Raw genomic sequence first — 21,576 nt, forward strand, 5'->3', positions numbered from 1 at the left:
ATACAGATCTTTCACTTGCTTGGTTAGAGTCACACCAAGGTATGTAATATTATTTGTGACTATTGTGAAGGGTGTCGTTCCCTTAATTTCTTTCTCAGCTTGTTTATCCTTTCAGTAGAGGAAAGCTACTGATTTGTTTGAGTTAATTTTATATCCAGCCACTTTGCTGAAGTTGATTATCAGCTTTAGGAGTTCTCTGGTGCAATTTTTGGGGTCACTATCATATCATCTGCAAATAGTGATATTTTGACTTATTCCTTTCCAATTTGTATACCTTTGACCTCATTTTGTTGCCTAATTGCTCTAGCTGGAATTTAAAGTTGATAGAGAGAGTGGGTAGCCTTGTCTGGTGCCCGATTTTAGGGGAATTGCTTTAAGTTTTTCTCCATTTAGTTTGATGTTGGCTACTGGTTTGCTGTATATTGCTTTTACTATGTTTAGGGTGGGCTTTGAATTCTGGATCTCTCCAAGACTTTTATCATGAAGGTGTGTTAGATGTTGTCAAATGCTTTTACAGCATCTAATGAAATGATTATGTGGTTTTTTTTCTTTGAGTTTGCTTTTGTAGTAGATTACATTGATGGATTTCGATATATTGAACCATCCTTGCATCCCTGGGATGAAGCCTACTTGATCATGGTGAATGATTGATTTGATGTATTCATTGATTCACTTGGCAAGAATCTTATTGAGTAGTTTTGTATTAATGTTCACGAGTGAAATTGATCTGAATTTCTCTTTCCTCGTTTAGTCTTTATTTGGTTTATATATAAGTATAATTGTGACTTCATAGTATGAATTGGGTAGTATTCTTTGTGTTTCTCTTTTGTGGAATAGTTTGAAAAATATTGGTATTAGGTCTTCTTTGATGATCTGATAGAATTCTCCAATAACCTATCTGGTCCTGGGTATTTTGGGTTGGGAGATTGTTAATGTCTGCTTCTATTTCCTCAGTCTTCTAGGACTATTTAGGTGGTTTATCTTGTTCTGTTTTAGCATTGGCACCTGGTATGTGTCTAGAAATTATCCATTTCATCCACAGTTTCCAATTTTGTTGAGTATAAGTTTTTGTAGTAGGATCTGATGAGTTTTTGAATTTCCACAGTTTCTGTTCTTATGTCTCCCTTTTCATTTCTCATTGTATTAATTTGGGTACTGTCTCTGTGCCCCCTGGTTCGTCTGGCTAAGGGTTAATCTATCATGTTGATTTTTCTCAAAGAACCAGCTCCTGGTTTCGTTGATTCTTTGTTTCTATTTTATTGATTTCAGCCCTGAGTTTGATTATTTCCTGCTGTCTAGTCCTCTTGAGTGTATTTGCTTCTTTTTGTTCTAGAGCTTTCAGGTGTGCTGTCAAGCTCACCTGAAATGTGTAAGGTCTCCCCATTTTCTTTTTGGAGGCACTTAGAGATATGAGTTTTCCTCTTAGCACTGGTTTCATTCTGTCCCATAAGTTTTTTATGATGTGTCTTCATTTTCATTAAATTCTAAAAAGTCTTTTATTTCTTTCTTTATTTCTTCCTTGACCAAGTTATCATTGAGTAGAGCATTGTTCAGCTTCCAGGTAGATGCGTGTTTTCCATTGTTTTTGCTGTAACATAAGACCAGCCTTAGGCCATGGCCATCTGATAGTGTACATGAGATTATTTCAATATTCCTGTACCTGTTGAGGCCTATTTGTGACAAATTATCTTGTCAATTTTCAAGAAGTTACCATGAGGTGCTGGGAAGAAGATATATTCTTTTGTTTTAGGACGAAATGTTCTATAAATATCTGTTAACTCCATTTACTTCATAATTTCTGTTACTTTCACTATGTCTCTGTTTAGTTCTGTCACTATGATTTGTTCATTGCTGAGAGTGGGATGTTGAGCTCTCTGACTATTATTCTGTGAGGTGTAATGTGGGCTTTGAGTTTTAATAAAGGTTCTTTTAGGATTGTGGGTGCCCTTGCATTTGGAGCATAGATGTTCAGAGTTGAGATTTATTCTTGGTAGATTTTTTTTCCTTTGACAAGTATAAAGTGTCCTTCCTTATCTTTTTTGACAACTTCTATTTGAAAGTTGATTTTATCTGATATAAGAATGGCCACTCGATCTTGTTTCTTGGGACCAGTAGTTTGGAAAATTGTTTTCCAACCTTTGACTCTGGGGTCATGATTGTCTTTGTCACTGTGGTGGGTTTCTTGTATGAAGCAAAATATTGGATCCTGTTTACTTATCCAGTGTGTTAGTCTATGTCTTTTTCTTATGGAATTGAGTCCATTGTTGTTAAGAGAAAATAAGGATAAGTGATTTTTGCTTCCTGTTATTTTTGTTGTTAAAGGTGGAATTATGTTTGTGTGGCTATCTTCTTTTGTGTTTGTTGAAACATTATCTTTGTTCTTTTACTAGGGTGTAGTTTCCCTTGATCATTATTAGACGGGAGGAATTTCTGTTCTGTTTTGTACCATCTTACAATTCCACCAGCAATGGAGGAGTGTTCCTCTTTCTCCACATCCTCTCCAACACCTGCTGTCTCCTGAGTTTTTAACCTTAGCCATTGTGACTGATGTGAGGTGAAACCTCAGGGTTGTTTGGATTTGCATTTCCCTGATGACTAATGATGTTGAGCATTTCTTAAGGTGCTTCTCGGCCATCCGAATTTCTTCAGGTGAAAATTCTTTGTTTAGCTCTGTACTGTACCCCATTTTTTAATAGGGTTATTTGGTTCCCTGGGTTTAACTTCTTGAGTTCCTTGTATATATTGGATATTAGCCCTCTATCGGATGTAGGGTTGGCAAAGATCCCTGTTGGTTGCTGTTTTGTCCTTTTGACAGTGTCCTTTGCCTTATAGAAACTTTGTAATTTTATTAGGTCCTATTTGTCAATTCTTGATCTTAGAGCATAAGCTATTGGTATTCTGTTCAGGAATTTTTCCCCTGTGCCTATGTCCTCAAGGGTCTTCCCCAGTTTCTTTTCTATTAGTTTCAGTGTGTCAGGTTTTATGTGGAGGTCCTTGATCCCCTTGGAGTTGAGCTTAGAGCTTAGTACAAGGAAATAAGAATGGATCAATTTGCAATCTTCTGCACGCTGACCTCCAGTTGAACGAGCACCATTTGTTGAAAAGGCTATCTTTTTTCCACTGGAGGTTTTCAGCTCCTTTGTCGAAGATCAAGTGACCATAGGTGTGTGGATTCATTTCTGAGTCTTCAATTCTATTCCATTGGTCCACTTGTCTGTTTCTGTGCCAATACCATGCAGTTTTTAACACTATTGCTCTTTAGTATTGCTTGAGGTTTGGGATATTGATTCCCCTAGAAGCTCTTTTACTGTTGAGAATAGTTTTAGCTATCCTGTGATTTTTGTTATTCCAGATGAATTTGAGAATTGCTTTTTCTAACTCTAAGAGGAACTGAATTGGGATTTTGATGGAGATTGCATTGAATCTGTACATTGCTTTTGGAAAGATGGCCATTTTAACTATATTAATCCTGCCAATCCAAGAGCATGCCAGGTTTTTCCATTTTCTGAGGTCTTCTTCCATTTCCTTCTTCAGAGACCTAAAGTTCTTCTCATACAGATCTTTTATATGTTTGGTTAGAGTCACACCAAGATACTTTATATTGTTTGTGGCTATTGTGAAGGATGTTATTTCCCTAACTTCTTTCTCAGCCTGTTTATCCTTTGAGTATATAATGCCTACTGATTTGCTTGAGTTGATTTTATAACCAGACACTTTGCTGAAGTTGTTTATAAGTTATAGAAGTTCTCTGGTGGTGTTTTTTGGGTCACTTAAGTATACTATCATATCATCTGCAAATAGTGGTAATTTGATTTCTTCCTTTCCAATTTGTATCCCTTTGACCTCCTTATGTTGTCTAATTGCTCTAGCGAGAACTTCAAGTACTATATTGAAAAGATATGGAGAGAGAGGGCAGCCTTGTCTAGTTCCTGATTTTAGTGGGATTGCTTCAAGTTTCTCTCTATTTTGTTTGATGTTGGCCACCAGTTTGCTGTATGTTGCTTTTACTATGTTTAGGTATGGGTCTTGAATTCCTGTTCTTTCCAAGACTTTGAGCATGAAAGGATGCTGAATTTTGTCAAATGCGTTTTCAGCATCTAATGAAATGATCATGTGGTTTTTTTCTTTGAGTTTGTTTATGTAGTGGATTGCATTGATGGATTTCCTTATATTGAACCATCCCTGCATCCCTGGGATGAAGCCTACTTGATCATAGTGGATGATCGTTTTGATGTGTTCTTGGATTCGGTTGGCAAGAATTTTATTTAGTATTTTTGCATCGATATTCATAAGGTAAATTGGCCTGAAGTTCTCTTTTTTTGTTGGATCTTTTTATGGTTTTGGTATCAGCCTAATTGTGGCTTCGTTGAATGAGTTGGGTAGTGTTCCTTCTGTTTCTATTTTGTGGAAAAGTTTGCAGAGTATTGGTGTTATGTCTTCTTTGAACGTCTGATAGAATTCTGCACTAAAACCATCTGGTCCCGTGCTTTTTTTGATTGGGAGACTTTCTATGACCCCTTTTATTTCTTTAGGGGTTATGGGACTGTTTAGATGATCTATTTGATCCTGATTTAATTTTGGTGTTTGATATCTGTACAGGAAACTATCCATTTCCTCCAGATTCTCCAGTTGTGTTGAGTATAGGCTTTTGTAGTAGGATCTGATGATTTTTGAATTTCCTCTCATTCTGTTGTTATGTCTCCCTTTTCATTTTTAATTTTGTTTATCTGGATACTGTCTCTGTGCCTCTTGGTTAATCTGGCAAAGGGTTTATCTATCTTGTTGATTTTTTTTTTCAAAGAACCAGCTCCTGGTTTTGTTGATTCTTTGTATGGTTCTCTTAGTTTCTACTTGATTGATTTTAGCCCTGAGTTTGATGATTTCCTGTCTTCTACTCCTCCTGGGTGAATCAGCTTCTTTTTGTTCCAGGGCTTTCAGGTGTTTTGTTAAACTGCTAGTATATGCTCTCTTCTTTTTCTTTTTGGAGGCACTTAGGGCTATGAGTTTTCCTCTTAGCACTGCTTTCATTGTATCCTATAGATTTGGGTATGTTGTGTCTTCATTTTCATTAAATTCTAGAAAGTCTTTGATTTCTTTCTGTATTTCTTCCTTGACCAAGGTATCATCGAATATTGTTCAGTTTCCATGTATATGTCAGCTTTCTGTTGATTTTGTTGCTATTGAAGACCACTTTTACTCCATAGTGATCTGATAGGAGGCATGGGATTATTTCAATTTTCTTATTTCTGTTGAGGTCTGTCTTGAGACCAATTATATGATCGATTTTGGAGAAGGTCCCATGAGGTGCTGAGAAAAAGTTATATTCTTTTGCTTTAGGATGAAATGTTATATATAAATCTGTTAACTCTATTTGGTCCAAAGCTTCAGTTAGTTTCACTGTGTCCCTGTTTAGTTTCTGTTTTCCTGATCGGTCCATTGAGGAGAGTGGAGTGTTGAAGTCACCCACAATTATTACTTTAGGTGCAATATGTGCTTTGAGCTTTAGTAAAGTTTCTTTTATGAATGAGGGTGCTTTTGCATTTGGAGCATAGATGTTTAGGATTGAGAGTTCTTCTTCATGTATTTTTCCTTTGACCAGCAAGAAAGTGTTCCTCAGTGTCTCTTTTGGTGACTTTAGGTTGAAAGTCAATTTTATCTGAAATTAGAGTTGCTACTCCTGCTTGTTTCCTGAGACCATTTGCTTATAAAATTGTCTTCCAGCCTTTTACTCTAAGATGGTGTTTGTGTTTGACTCTAAGGTGTGTTTCCTGTAGGGTCCTGTTTACATATCCAGTCTGTTAATCTATGTCTTTTTATTGGGGAATAAGTCCATTGATGTTAAGTGATATTAAGGAATAGTGATTATTACTTCCTGTCATTTTTGATGTTGCTTTTTATATTTGATTGTTTATCTTCTTTTGGGTTGATGAACGAAGGTTACTATCTTGCTTTTTCCAGGGTAAAGTTTCCTTCCTTGTATTGATGTTTTCCTCCTACTATCCTTTGTAGGGCTGGATTTGTGGAAAGATATTGGTTACACTTCGTTTTGTCATGGAATATCTTGGTTTCTCTATCTATGGTGATTGAGAGTTTTGCCGGGTATAGTAGTTTTGACTGGCATTTGTGTTCTCTTATACTCTGCATGAGCTCTGCCCAGGATCTTCTAGCTTTCATGGTCTCTGGTGAGAAGTCTGGTCTAATTCTGACAGGTCTTCCTTTATATGTTACTTGCCCTTTTTCTCTTACTGCCTTTAATATTCTTTCCTTGTTTAGTATATTTCGGGTTTTGATTATTATGTGATGGGAGGTATTTCTGTTCTGGTCCAGTCTGTTTGGAGTTCTGTAGGCTTCTTGTATATTCATGGACATCTCTCTTTTTAGCTTAGAAATGTTTTCTCCCATAATTTTATTGAAGATATTTGCTGGCCCTTTAAGTTGTAAATCTTCATTCTTATCTATGTCTATGATTCTTAGGTTTGGCCTTCTCATTGTGTCCTGGATTTCCTGGATTGTCCTGGATATTTTGGGTTACAAGCTTTTTGCATTTTGCATTTTCTTTGACTGATGAGTCCATGGTTTCTATGGTATCTTCAGCATCTGAGATTCTTTCTTCTATCTCTTGTATTCTGTTGTTGATAGTTGCATCTATGGCCCCTGATTTCTTCTCAAGGTTTTCTATCTCCTAAATTGTCTCCCTTTGTGATTTCTTAGTTGTTTCCACTTCTGTTTTTAGATCCTGGATGGTTTTGCTCAGCTCCTTCACTTGCTTGTTTGTGTTTTCCTGTAATACTTTAAGAGATTTTTGTGTTTCCTCTTTCATGATCTCAGCCTGTTGACCAAACTTCTCCTGTATTTCTTTAAATGATTGTTGCATTTCCTCCTTATTGGCTTCTATCTTTTGATCCCTATTCTCTTGGATTTCTTTTAATGATTTTTGTCTTTCCCTTATAAGGGCTTCTAACTTCTGATCCATTTCCTCCTGAATTTCTCTAATAGATTTATTTATGTCCTACATGTGTTCCTGTAACAGCATCATGACCAGTGCTTTTAAATCCAAATCTTGTTTTTCTCGTGTGTTGGGATATCCAGGACTTGCTGTTAATGGAGAATTGGATTCAGATGCTCCCATATTGCCTTGATTTCTGTTAGTAACGTTCCTACATTTGCCTTTTGCCATCTAGTTCTCATTGGTGTTAGTTGGTCTAATCACTGGCTGGCGCTTCAACCTCCTTTGAGCCTATAAGGCTATTTCTACAACACTGGATGGCTGGGCTTCCCCTGGCATAGATTGCTGATGTGCTGCCATCCTCTTGGGTGCTGTTGGAGCCCTGGTGTGTCCTGCCCCATGCAATGTTATGCTTGGGTTGTCTCTGGACTGAACCTGGTACTGCCCATCTGCTCTTTCAGAGATCAAAGATGGTAGCGGGGATCCCGCAGGGCACTGGCCCCATGCCTGACTGGCACACAGATGAACCACTGTTCTCCCAGTTCCTGGGCGCAGGCAGCAGCCCACAGCTCGGTTTTCTGCATCCCCAGAGGTCTTATACTCGGGCTAGCTCAGTGCCTGGGGTCGCCTGTCTCGTCTGGCTGGGGACAAAGATGGCAACTCTGCCTTCTCCACCTGACTGAATCAGTTTGTAACTCTTTATATTGGTTTCTCTGTGGTGTTAATATGTCCTCCCCACCCCCATTTCTGTCTTTCTCAGTCTGTTAATTGGCATTTCTTTTGCTAGGCTATGTGCTATTCAAAGGGCAAAGCAATTCCAGGTGAACCTCATAGTTTGGATTTCTTCTAAAATGATTTCATGATTATAGTAGGATTTCTCTGTCAGGGGCTAAGTTTTGGAAGCACCAGAATTATATGAATATATTGTCAATGAAGTATTCATTACAGTGTTATCACAATCATGCTTTCTCTCATACACGTTAGGATGCATTGACCTATGATGAGGTGCATGTACACTTCACTCGGGAGGAGTGGTCCTTGCTGGATGCATCTCAGAAGAGACTTTACAAAGATGTGATGATTGACACATACAGGAACTTCATTGCTATAGGTAAAACTGAATTTTCCTTTGAGTTTAAAAATAAGGGACAGGGGAGGGGGTGGGGGGCAGCTGTTTCTTTGTTATTGATGCTCCTCTGTAATCTTGAATGAGAATGAGGAAGAATAAGAAACAGGCATGGTTCTAAGATTCATTGTAGATAATGGCTAATTGACTAATTACCAATGTATCATACATTTCCTGGTACTACATTTTAGGATACAATTGGGAAGACCATAATATTGAAGAATATTGTCAAAGTGATAGAAGACATATAAGGTAATTTGTTTGTGAAACCTGATTCGAATGTGCTTCTGAAGAAAATTTGATGTTTTCTCAAAATTTTAAAGATCAGCAACAGTTTATGTTGACTATTAAATTCTCACAAGCCACATACCTCGATGCCAGGCAGCTGCTATGTTCTTGTAAGCTATGACAATATATCTTAACAGATATAACTATTTGAATCATGTCACCATTAGAGCTACACTATAGAACTGCCATTTCATGTACTTTCATATGACTATGTCCAAAATCTTCTAATTAGCAAATAGTCCATAGTAAAACTGTTGTTTTTCAAATACTTGTCTTAAATTTGCTAAGTTTAGTGAGAGAGGAAGTTTATGAGATTCAAGAATGTTGTTGTGGAAAAACCTTAATCCGTACCCTACACTTCATGTCTATGAGGAACAAAATGTCAATCTTTGTGAATGCAAGGTGGAATCCTTTATTTGTTATTCTTCTAATAGGTATATCATATGTCATAATGGATACAGGCCATATGAGCATAGGGATATTGAGAAGCAGAGTATCTCTGTTTCCTAGACATATTAGATGGTATCTGCTAGTCCCTACTTTGAGGAGACTTTCTGAATGTCATACAAGTTTGTAATCACTTAGTTTTTCAACTTCATTTGGAATACAAGTACAAACATACACTACAGAAAATCACTATGAGCCTTAGGACTATGGAAATTCTGTTTGTGCTTCACTTTTCAAATATTGTATATGTTGGTTTGTCCATGCCGTTCGTCTGCCTGCATGCCATGTAGGTCAACTGTTTGCCTGCCGCATGGGCTGGGGGGATGTGGTGGAGATGCTGGCTGCAATGAGTAGGTCACACCAGGACAAACAGTTCCACATGGGGCTTTATTTAAGATGGGGAAAAGTGTAGCGGGCGGAAAGACAGAATGAGAAGAAAAAGAGAGAGAGGAGAAACGCTACCCAATTATATATGGCAGATGAGGTAAATTACAGATAAAGGTGGGCCATTGAATTATGGGTATATGGCGGCTGTTTCTGTTATTAAAAAGAAAAGGAAAAGAAGAGGGGGGACCCAATGGTGAAAAGGAGTGAGGGCGCCGTGTCTCTTAAACTGCTTCCTACTGTCTAGGGGCGTTGTCAATTTTGGGGTGTAGCTGATGTTCACCATCGGGGTCCACTTGGTATATGTTGGCATTAGGTACCTCTGTGGACAGCAGCTCTTCTGTGGGCAGCGGCTGATAATTCTGTAACAGAAACTGATTAATAGTTTGGTTAGAAGTTTTTTGTATTTGCTGTTGGAGGAATGCAGAAACAAGATTAATGGGGCAGGGAGCAAACATTAACACCAGGAAGATGACTAGAAAAGGCGTTATAAAAGGGAGTATCCACTTCCATATAGCGTTTCCGAAAATGTCAGAGCTGGAGGTCTCACGATCTCTGAAGTTCTTTATGTCTGACTGAAGCTCCTGGATTTTGTCTCTCACTATCCCGGAGAAGTTGGCATAGAAACAGCATTCTTCTTGAAGAAACAAGCAAAGACCACCTTCTTCAGCTGTCAGGACATCTAGGCCCCATCGGTTCTGAAGCACCACTGCTGCCAAAGAATTCGATCTGCTTCTGGATAGTAAGCACAGTTTCAGTTATTCCCTGGAGACTGCTTTTAAACTGGGAAGTGAATGTATTGTATTGGGCCAGAGAAGTTGTTATTCCTGCCACACCAGTACCAACACCTATGGCTATTCCTGTAGCGACCAAGAGTGGCACGATCTGAACTGCCCTCTCGTGTGGAGCAGCTATCATATCTACAACTGGGATTGGTAGGGGCTTATTTCCATGGATTACTCCCAGCTCAGGGAAAAGGAGTACCAACGTGCAAACTCCTGACCAGCTGGCAGGTAGGTGATGGTATACCTGGGTGCCACAAAGAATTGTGTTCTGGATTGCAGGGCATTGTGGCAGAGATGATATATCAAAGCTTATGGTTTTAGTATAGTCTAGGGAGCTTAGTGCTCCTACAGAACCTGTCCCAGAGGTCTTAAAATGGTTTGCCATGCCAAAGAGAGGGACAGAGGTAAGGTACAGAGTCATGGTGACATCGGAGTCAGGACAGCTAACAAAAGGTGAAGTAAGGTTTTTTGGCAGTATCACTGGAGAACCTGTAACAGTTTTGAGTCAATTCCCGGGGGTACACATAACCAACAATCCTTAAAGTGACCAGGCCTGGTGACATTAAGGAGCTGGTATGCTGAGGTCAAGGTTTGAAGCAACAGGCGAAATGACGAGTTAGTGCCATTTATGAGGGGTGGTGTCAAAGAATCAAGGACCTCAGAGGAGTGTTTAATTATCTCCCCTACTTTTCCAGTATCTAGTGGTTGGGCAATTGAGATATATTTTCTCTGAATATGGATGGTACTTACTGGGGAACTGGGCTGGTTTTTACGATAGAGCTTACCAACAATTCCTGTCACCCACCTGGAATCCCACGGGTCTTGTATGTAGAAAGGTGTCTTGTGGTGTTGATAGAAGATATGATTGACCCGTGATCCTAGCATATGTATCTGACAATGCCAACATGGGCAGCCCCCATATTCGTCTGGTCATTTTTTACAATAATCTTTTGTCTGCTCAAAGAGAAAGCAAGTATAGAGATCATAATACTTAGATGGGATAACACATACAGGGATGATCGTGATTTGGATCGGTTCCTGGCATCCGGCTATGGAGCAGTTTCTTGACCCTCTTTGGAATGGCTGTTATCTGTGGTGGTTTCTTGAACCTTGAATCTCCAGATGTAAGGACTGCCCTGGATGGAAATGTAGAATAGCAGGGTAGGAGAAGAAACCCATGTCTAATACAATGAGGTTGAGCTCAGCTGCCGGAGTTGAGTCTCACTTTCTGGAATTGGGGACAAGGTGGATGGTCTCAATGTCCTCTGGAGCTTAATAGAGTATGGTCCTGTTAGGGCTGACATGTATGAAGAAGAGTCATTTGTAGGTGGAGGGATGAAAGGTTTGAGGTGAGACAGGTGGACCCAATGAGAGAATCCTTCGAGTTTAGCAGCTATAGGGGTCATGAGAATCACCTTAAAAGGGCCCTGCCATTTGGGAGAGAGGGGTAAGGGCCGATGATCTAGAGGGGATAAGAGGACTTGGTCTCCAATGTTGACAGGTTAAGTGGACAGGAGACAGTCTGTGGCTGCGGTAGATGGTGGTCAGCAAAGTCTCATAGGAGAGAGCAAAGGTGGCAAAGCAGTGGGGTGAGTAGGTGGTCTGGGAGGGGAGAACATTTAGGTGAAAGACCAGGAGTTAAAACTGGACATCCATACATAAGTTCAAAGGGTGAGATCAGAAGAGGTCACCCTTGGGGAGAGCTCGTAGCCCGAAAAGAGCCAGAGGTAGGAGTTTTACCCAGTCAAGGTGAAGTTCCTGTGACCAGTTAGCAAGAGTGGTTTTTAAAGAGCGGTTAGTTCTTTCTACCTTACCTGAAGATTGAGGATGGTAGGGAATGTGAAAATGCCAAGGGATGTTTAAGGCCTTAGATAGACTGTGAGAGATCTGGGAAGTAAATTCGGGACCATTGTCTAACTGAAGGGAGGCTGGAACACCAAATTGGGGTATGATCTCTTGGAGGAGGAGATCAGAGACTGTCTGAGCCCTTTTGTTACTGGTGGGAAAGGCTTCTACTCACCCCAAGAAGGTGTCCACTAAGAACAGGAGGTACTTGACATGCTTGACCGTAGGCATATGGGCATATGCCTGCCAGGGCAGAAGAGTGTCACTAGTTACTGTAGCACCCAAGCTTTAGATCTCTGGGGGTGAAAACTGCCAGAGATCTGCCTGCGCCCAGGAACTGAGCATATAGGTGCTTCAACTGCCAGACTGCCGGGCATGGAGCCTGTGTCCTGCCTGGAGAGCAGTAGAGGGAGGGAATCCCCGCAGCCATATTCGCTGCCTGCCAGGGCAGAAAAGCGTCCCTTGGTACTGTATCACACCGAGCTTAAGATCTTTGGGGGTGCAAACTGCCAGAGGTCTGCCTGCGCCCAGGACCTGAGCACACAGGTGGTTCATCTCCCAGCTGGTAGGTTGTGGGGCCTGTGTCCTGCCTGGAGAGCAGCAGAGGGAGCAACTCCCCATGGCCTGCCAGGGCAGAAAAATATCACTAGGTACTGTATTATCCTGAGCTTAAGATCTCTGGGGGTGCAAATCTCCAGGGGTCTGCCTGCGTCCAGAACCTGAGAACATAGGCAGTTTATCTGCAAGCCGGTCGGTCGTGGGGCCTATGTCCTAATTAAGAATCAACAGGGAGTAACCCCCCCCCCCCCCCCACACACACACCATCTTTGCTCCATAACAGAGCAGTCTGAGAACACCTGGTTCACCTTGATAACCCTAGTATAACATTGCTTGAGGCAAGCCTGAGCAGGTGTCTACACTCTTCTCTCTATAGCAACTGCAGGCAGAATCTCCTGATGGGCTCGCCAAAATGTTGGTTTTTCCATGCAGTTGGTCTGTTTGCGCAGGAGGTCATACCAGGCCAAACAGTTCCACGTGGGGCTTTATATAAGGTGGGGAAAATGTGTAGCGGGTGGGAAGAAGGAAGAGAAGAAAGGGGGGGGGGAAGAAACACTAACCAATTATATACAGGTAATCCAGAAAATCACAGGTAAAGTTGGGCCATTGAATTCTGGGTATATGGTGGCTGTTGCCTTGGCAACAGACCCATAGTTGCACTGTGCTAATTGTGGCCTATATGACATCACAGGTCTCGGTACTAACAGTATGACTCACAGTGTAAGAAAATTTATGGATATAATTAGAGTGGTATATCTGTGAATTCTTGCAGTTTCCTTCAAATATCTGGAAAACTTCAAGTAGAGAAAGTATGCAATTAATGTGAGCCATTTAATAAATGTCTTCACAATCACAGCTGTCTTTAATGCTGCGAAACACCCCACAATAAAGGGGAACACCAAGATTATAAGCCATGTGATTAAAACCTCGCGATCTGATTCTACCTTACAGTTAGACTAAATTGTAAAATAAATTCATGCAGATAAAAAAAGATTCATCAGTGTAATGAATGTGATCAAACTCTTCCATGTCCCTATTATCATTGCAGGCATGCAAGAAATCCTGTTGGGGAGAAACCTTATGAATATACACAATGTGATAAAGCCTTCATATGTCAGAGTCATCTTCAAAACCATGAAAGAATTCAAAGTCAAGAGAAATCCTCTGAAGGTTTTCAACATAGTGAAGCCCTTGCATGTCATAATAGTCTCCAAATACATAAAATACCAGATACTGGAGGGAAAACCTACAAATGTAATCAATGTGATAAAGCCTTTTCACAACCCAGTAAACTTCAAGTACATAAGAGATCACATACTGGATGGAAACCCTACAAATGTAATCAGTGTGGTAAAGCCTTTTCACAACCCAGTAAGCTTCAAGTACATGAGAGAACACATACTGGACAGAAACCCTATGAATGTAATCAGTGTGGTAAAGCCTTTACAGAACACAATAAACTTCGAATACATGAGAGAAGACATACTGGAGAGAAACCCTATGAATGTAATCAGTGTGGTAAAGCCTTTGCACATCGCAATACTTTGCGTTTGCATAACAGAACACATACTGGAGAGAAACCCTATGAATGTAATCAATGTGGTAAAGCCTTTCCACATCAATCTACTTTGCGTTGGCATAAAAGAACGCATACTGGAGAGAAACCCTATGAATGTAACCAGTGTGATAAAGCCTTTTCATACCAGTCTTATTTGGTCTTGCATAAGAGAACACATACTGGAGAGAAACCTTATGTATGTAATCAATGTGGTAAAACCTTTGCACAAAGCTCTCATCTCCGAACACATAAAGTAATGCATACAGGTGAGAAACCCTTCAAGTGTAATCAATGTGATAAAGCCTATACACAACAGAGTCATCTCCGAATACATGAAAGAACACATACTGGAGAGAAACCTTATAAATGTAATCAGTGCAGCAAATCATTTGTATCTCACAGTCATCTTCAATCTCATGAAAGAATTCATACTGGAGAGAAACCTTACAAATGTAATCAATGTGATAAAACATTTGCACAACGTTCTAGTCTCCAACTACATAAAAGAACACATAGCGGAGAGAAACCCTACAAATGCAATCAATGTGATAAAGCCTTTGCACAAAGCAGTAGTCTCCAATCACATAAAAGAGCACATACTGGAGAGAAACCCTATGAATGTAATCAATGTGGTAAAGCCTTTGCACATCACCATACTTTGCGCTTGCATAAAAGAACACATACTGGAGAGAAACCTTATGAATGTAATCTGTGTGGTAAAGCCTTTTCATATCACTCCGCTTTGTGTGTGCATAAAAGAACACATACTGGAGAGAAACCTTAAAATGTAATCAATGTGGTAAAGCCTACACACGTCACCATCAGCTCCAGAACCATAAAAAGTATCATACTGAAGATACCCTATGAATGTAATCACTGTGGTAAAGCCTTTGAAAATCAAAATAATCTACTGAAACATAATCCATCTGGGAGATGAACCCTATGAAGGTATTTAATATAAAACCATTCATACTGGAGAGAAACACTACGAAGGTATTCAATATGGAAGTCTTTGCATGTCACTGTTATCTCCAGATTCACAAAAAATAATGCTGGAGAGAATACTTCAGAGAACACATACTAAAGAGAAACCCTGTGAATATAAGCAATGTGGGAACCTTTACATATTATAGTCAATGTTAAATATGTAAATATATATATATTTATATGTACATGTATATGTACATATACATATATGAGAGCCTTGTTATAATGAACTCCAGTATTTAAAGATTCTTTTTTTCATTTTTATATATTTTTTTTTTCAAGACAAGATTTCTCTGTCCTGGAGCTCACTCTGTAGACCAGGCTGGGCTTGAACTCAGAAATCCGCCTGCCTCTGCATCCCAGAGTGCTGGGATTACAGGCATGTGCCACCACGTCCCGTCTTTAAAGATTCTTAAATGAATGTAACTGGTTCCCTGTGGGTTAAGCACAATGACCATCACTCAAGTCAAATAGGTTTAACATAGTAGGAAATCTATATGAAAAAATCGTTCCTACAATTCATTCCTTGGCACAGTGGTACTGTCAACACTTAGCTACTATGGTGATAATATCCTAGGTGATGTAAGAAACATTGAAGTATGCTTAGCCCACAGGCCTGTGTGTATCAGAGTGAAATGGTCCTGTAGTTTATGAGTCCCAAATTTGGGTATCTCAGTTGATAGCAAGCATAATGACTTGCTGCTTATTTCATGTCTGAGGCATGGTGAGAGCTTAGTAGCTAAGAGCCCTTGCTGTTCTTTGAGACGACCCTGATTGAGTTCCTACCACCCCCAACATTTGGTTCATTTCTCTAAACCACCAGAAACCCTCAAATCCAGGGGATCCTGATTCCCTCTTCTGGCATCTGAAGGCATTGCACTGACATCTGTACAAGTCTAAATACAGATGTATAAAATTTGATGCTAGGCATGCTGGTACATTACTATAATCTCAGCAGGCAGGCGGATCACTATGAATGCGAGTTCAGCCTTGGTAGACAAAATAATTTGAAGAAATGAGTTTGTTGCCATTAAAAGGCACAACAAAATAAAACGATTTTTCAGGGCATGTGAGTTGGCTCAATGGCAAAGAGCACTTGTTCTAATAAAGGACCACAATCTGATACCCAGCCTTCACATGGATGCTCATCATTCCCATAAACTCCATGCATGTATGTGGCAAGGACATCCATATAGGCAAAGTAGTCATAAACAAATCTAGAATTAAAAAAAAATTTGTTCATAAAATGATTTAAAACAGGGAAAATGTTCATGTTTTTTTCTTTGTCAGTTGTCATATCTGCCATAGTTACTGCAAGATGGTACAACCACTTTGGAAATCAGTCTGGTGGTTCTTCAGAGATCTGGGCATGACATTTCTGGAGGACCCTGCTATAGCACCCCAGGGCATATACCCAGAGGATTCCCCAGCATGCAATAAGGACACATGCTCCACTATCTTCATAGCAGCCTGTTTGTAATAGCCAGAAACTGGAAAGAACCCAGTTGTCCCTCACTGGAGGAATGGGTAAAAAATATGTGGTATATTTACACAATGTAATACTATTTAGCCATCAGAAACAATGAAGTCATGAAATTCTTAGACAAATGGATGGATCTGGAGAACATCATATTAGGTGAGGCAACACAGTCTCAAAAGATTAATCTAGGTATGCACTCACTGATAAAGTGGATATTAGCATAGAAACGTGGAATACCCAAGACATAATCCACATATTAATTGATGTCCAAGAGCCAAAACTCCGTGGGTGTTGGCTTCAATGTTTCACACTGCTCAGCAGGTAACCTTCTTAATTCAGGAAACAGTAGGTCTGGCAGACCAAAAGGACTTCAACGGTCTGCCTTGTGCTAGCTCAGTTATAGCTAGTGTCTCACAGGTATAATAAACAGGAGGCTGTGTTGCTCTAAGGAGAACATTGAGCCAGGAACTTCAAAGGCTGAGAATTAGTGATTAGCACAGAGGTTCCTTATCCCAGGTAAGGCTCTGAGGGTGTAAGCACTCATGTAGGTCTCTAGTAGAGGGTGTGGCCCAGATTAAAGGCCTGAGCTACCATACCTTTAATCCCAGATGACCTCATACTCAGAGATCTCCCTGTCTAAATCTTCTGGAATTCATAAGCACTATGTTTAAGATCTCCATGCCAAAATCCAGGTCAGAAACTTTTATTTCTCAGCCTGCAGATTAGGATCATAGGTGAGCCTTCCAATTCTGGATTGCAGTTCATTCCAGATATAGTCACATTGACAATGAGGAATAGCCACTACACTGTCTCCAAGAATCAAAGGTCTAGGGTCATGAGATGCTGATTCATAGGATAATCAAAAGAAAACCTGGAGTAAACATCTGGATTGGTCTATGTGCTAGTATTCTGTCTATGCTCCACCCCACACTTACCTGGCAACAGCCAGGTATGCCCCGTCCCATAGACCTGGCCCAGTATAAAAGGGGCTACTTGTTCCTCCTCTCTCTCTCTCTCTCTCTCTCTCTCTCTCTCTCTCTCTCTCTCTCCCTCTCTCCCTCTCTCTCTCTCTCTCCCTCTCTCTCTCATTGCTCTCATCACACTCTCACCGCTTTGCACCTTGGGATCTCCTCCCCTCCCCCCTCTCTCCATGTGGTCATGTCCTGCCTCCACTCCTCCACTTCTCTCTCTCTCTCTCTCTCTCTCTCTCTCTCTCTCTCTCTGCCTCTCTAACTCCCATTCTCATGCCCAGAATCCCATATCTGTGTGTGAGTGGTCCCTCGGGGAAGAGTTGCTTGGGCATGGGCCCACCGGGGCACCCCTTCCCCCACACTGCCATGCCACATTCTCTAAACCCCCCTTCTCTCTTTTTAAGCCCCCTTCATTGGTGAGTTGGCCCAGAATCGAGAAACACTGTGGGTATGCCAGCTTTGCCATTTAAGCCACAACCTCGTTCACTAGCTACAGACTGGTAAGCTAATCACAGGGTCAGAGTGAGAGTGTACACTAGTTCTAGGGTAATTTGGAGCTACTACTGCTTTGCCCTGAGGACTCTTACTGGGATACAAAATGCTCCTTTGTTTATGCTCTCACAGAGGCGGTCTCATCCCCACTGGACCACGGCCTCACGGAGTTCCCTCAAGTCCCTGTTGCACTGCGGCCTTGTGGTGGTTCTGTCCCTCCTGGCCTGTGGCTGGCCGGGGCAAAGGTGCCCTGCCTGCCAGTGCTAGGTTACAAAACAAGCTACTTGGATAGTTTCTTTTCCTGCCCAGCTGGCTCTGGCTACCTCATTTACCTCTGCGCTGTTGCTAAGATACAAAACAAGCTACTTTGGTACTTCTTCCCAGCCAGTGCAGGCTATGACTTCCACCACTGGCAGGGAAGTCCTGCCCTGCACCTGCACAACCATAAAAATTCCCGCCCCCCACACAAGGTCACAGCGAGTCCTGGTGCTGCTGCAACCCTGTGCTCCATCTCCATTGCTGCGTGGTCCCACTGACACATGGTCCAGCCACTGATGTGTGGGTCATGGCAGGTCTTGGCGGCTGCACATGGACAGGAGTACCAGGATTGAGGGATGGGCCCCATGTCCAAGCTGTTCAGAACGTGCAACATGACAGCCAGTTGTACCCGCTCCCACAATGTGCGCACTGTCTATCAGGTTCTTATTTACTCTACCAGATTACAAATGCAAACAAACACTAACCATAATAATAAATAACCCTTAGCTTTCAGATGAAGCCTGGCCAACTTCTTTTGAACTAAGGCTTGCTTCTCATGCCCAGTTCCAGCTAACGTTCCTGATAGGACATTTAAGCCCTTGGGTGTCTCCTTACTCAGAAGTGACCCAGACTCCCTCTTAGCTAATACAACTGCCGAAGCCATGGTCCAGGTATGGGAGCTTCTCCAGGCATTCCGGGAATGCCAAAGCCCCTAGATACTCTCACAATGGCTTGAGTCTTTAGCCTGACTATACCATGTTGCTAATATATTTTCAGGATGCTGAAATTATATTTAGCAACTTTCCCCATGCACCCAATGGACTGTGTGAGGGGCTGCCTATTCCTGCAAACACCATTACAAGATGGCGCCGAGGAGTGCAGTAAACATCTCATTTTGGCCTTTGTCCCAGCACAAGTCTGCCCGGCAACAGCAAGCAGCCTATCCCAACCCGACTAGCTTATCTACAAGGGAAAGTCCCTGTCCTGCCTATATATGCTGCTCCCTTTCCTTCTCCCTCGCCCCTCATCTTCAACTCTCCATTAACCAATCGGTACTCCAATAAAAGTGTGATCAGAGAAGAATCCTCGTATCGGTGGTCTTCTTCCCTGCTGGTCAGGGGGCTCGCCACAGCTGGTGCCGAAACCCGGGACGTAGGTCCTGTGGACACGTCTGAGGGGTCGAAGAAGGATTCAGAACTCTACACATGGAGTGAGTAAGTCTCCCCAGGTAAGTAGTATGTGGCTCGGCTACCCTGCTGACCCTTTGATGTTTGCTGGATTTTTTCTCTGTGCAGTCGTGGTGATTCTTCTGTGCTGTTTTTGGCTTCGTTGCCATAAACCTGGCGAGGAGTGCTTTTGTTGGGTTTAAAACGAAAGTAAGACCGCTGTAGATAAAGCGGCGTTTCTTACTGTACTGTAAGTCCCTCGTAGATCAGTGGGCAGTATGGGCAATAACTTGGGGGCCGGACCTGGCACCTGTGACTTTGCAGCCCCTATACAGGGTCTGCTAAAGCAGCGAGGACTGAAGATATCACCGCGTACAGTAGAAACCATAGTGAAGGATATTGATAAGGCAGCGCCGTGGTTCGCTGTTTCGGGCGATCTTAACCTCGGCTGCTGGGAAAAGCTAGGAAAAGACCTTGAAAGAGCAAAACAGGAGGATAGAATTGGCCGAGGATCAATTCCTTTATGGAAGCTGGTCCATTCGTGCCTCAAGGACAGTAAGAATATGGAACTGATTAAGCAAGGGTGTAAAGTCTTGGCTACACACCAGGATAGTCTATCGGAAGCCAAGTCAAAGGAGGGGGAGGAAGACAGGTCTGCAAAGTGTAAAAAGAAGAAAAAAAAAGGAAAAGAAAATAAAACCAGGGGAAGGTAAAAAGGAACCCCTGTATCCAGTACTGGAAAAGTTTGCTAACTTAGAAAAACACAAAAAGGGAAGCGCGCAAAAAAGAAAAAAGTTGTTAAAGTAAAAGTAAAAGAGATACAAAAAGAGGAAAATATGTCGACAAAAGAAAAATCAGTTGTGCCCTGGGAGACGAAGTACAAGTCACCCGGAGAGGATACTTTATATCCATTAAAACCAGTTGTGCCCCGGGGGAAGAAGTACTAGTCACCCGGAGAGAATACTTTGTATATGTTTAAAGAAAATAAATAACCTTAGATCTGGCTAGCAGTGACTCTGAGCAGGAGTTGTCAGAGTTGGGAGGTGGAAGAGTTAAAAGAGGAAGCAGCTAAATAGGAAAAATGATATGGGCCTGGGAGGATAGCCACTGTCCCCAGCCTTATACAAAGGAGAGTGTGGCTAGTTAGCCTTGCCCTGCAGATTAAGGCAGACCAGGGGTGGGGAAGTTCGCAAAAGGAAAGAGGATTTACATAGTAATAAACAAAAAACAAACTTCACTGTTAAGTGAGAATTACAAGAAAGTTCACAACCCTACTTTTAAAGCAGCCTTTTGCTAGCCTGCAAGGTTAATTGGGAGAGCAAGAGCTTGCTTTAAGTATAGCCCTCTCAAAGGAGCTCCACGGAGAGCTAGATCACACCTGAGGAATTTATGCAGCCTACTCGAACTAAATTCTCTAGAAGAAAAATTATACTTTAAAAGTCAGAGACAGTTAAAACGGCTGGACAAAGAAAATCCTGGGCTCTCCTCCCCTCCTACCTCTCTCTACAAGGTCACTGTGTTTTTCTCTACAAGGTCACTGTGTTTTTCTTCCCTTCTCTGGCAGAACTCCCAGAAGAAAAAGAAGATAAAAAGTTAACTCTTAAATAAGAGAAAAAGCAGGTTTCTGAAAAGCAGTTTTTCCATGCACAAGACATGGTATTAAAAAGTATAATAATAATAATAATAATAATAACAACGGTTAAAAGCTAATTTTAAAACTTTCCAGGAAACAGAAGAAAATGGGAGACGTCCTATTTTCTCTCTGAATCCTTATGGAGATATTCTTAGTTCTGGTTAAAGTATTTAGAGCTTTTGGGGACATTAAGTTCCATTTCTGTCTGTTGCCTATTTTTGGTGCACCAAAAACTTGTCTATATGTGTGTCAATTTATGTTGTCTATTGTTTGAGTGGCTGGATGATTGTTGTGTTTATGTTATGTGTTAAAAAGAAAACATAAAATGGTAAAAAGGGGGTGTTATTTACTGGCAGTCCTGTCAGTCTGCAATTTACACAGAAGAAGATGATTAAAGGAGCTTCATATTCTTAACTATGAGTTAAACACAGCTGGAGAAAAAAGGCTACTTTTTAAGAGGCCAGCAGTCTCAAACTTAATGGTTAATTCTCCTGGAAAAATTTCTACCATGGTGATGGTTGGGTTCAAGGTGTTTTATTCCCCTGAAATTACAGCTGGAAATATATATATATATGTATATATATATATATCTATATATATATCTATATATATATATATATATATATATATATATATATGTGGTTTAAATTAA

At 41.1% G+C, this 21,576-nt stretch overlaps 1 protein-coding gene and 1 pseudogene across 1 annotated transcript in view; both read left to right on the forward strand.

Annotated features, from left to right (window-relative positions):
* LOC127670451 (zinc finger protein 431-like) overlaps nucleotides 1-15,210 on the forward strand; it is a 39,309-nt pseudogene extending 24,099 nt beyond the window's left edge.
* The window catches only part of LOC127670388 (zinc finger protein 431-like), a 553,459-nt gene that overhangs the window by 30,034 nt on the left and 501,849 nt on the right, over nucleotides 1-21,576 (forward strand). The window lies entirely within an intron of this gene.

Source organism: Apodemus sylvaticus, chromosome 1 (assembly GCF_947179515.1).
Source record: "Apodemus sylvaticus chromosome 1, mApoSyl1.1, whole genome shotgun sequence".
In the NCBI taxonomy this organism is placed as follows: Eukaryota; Metazoa; Chordata; class Mammalia; order Rodentia; family Muridae; genus Apodemus; species Apodemus sylvaticus.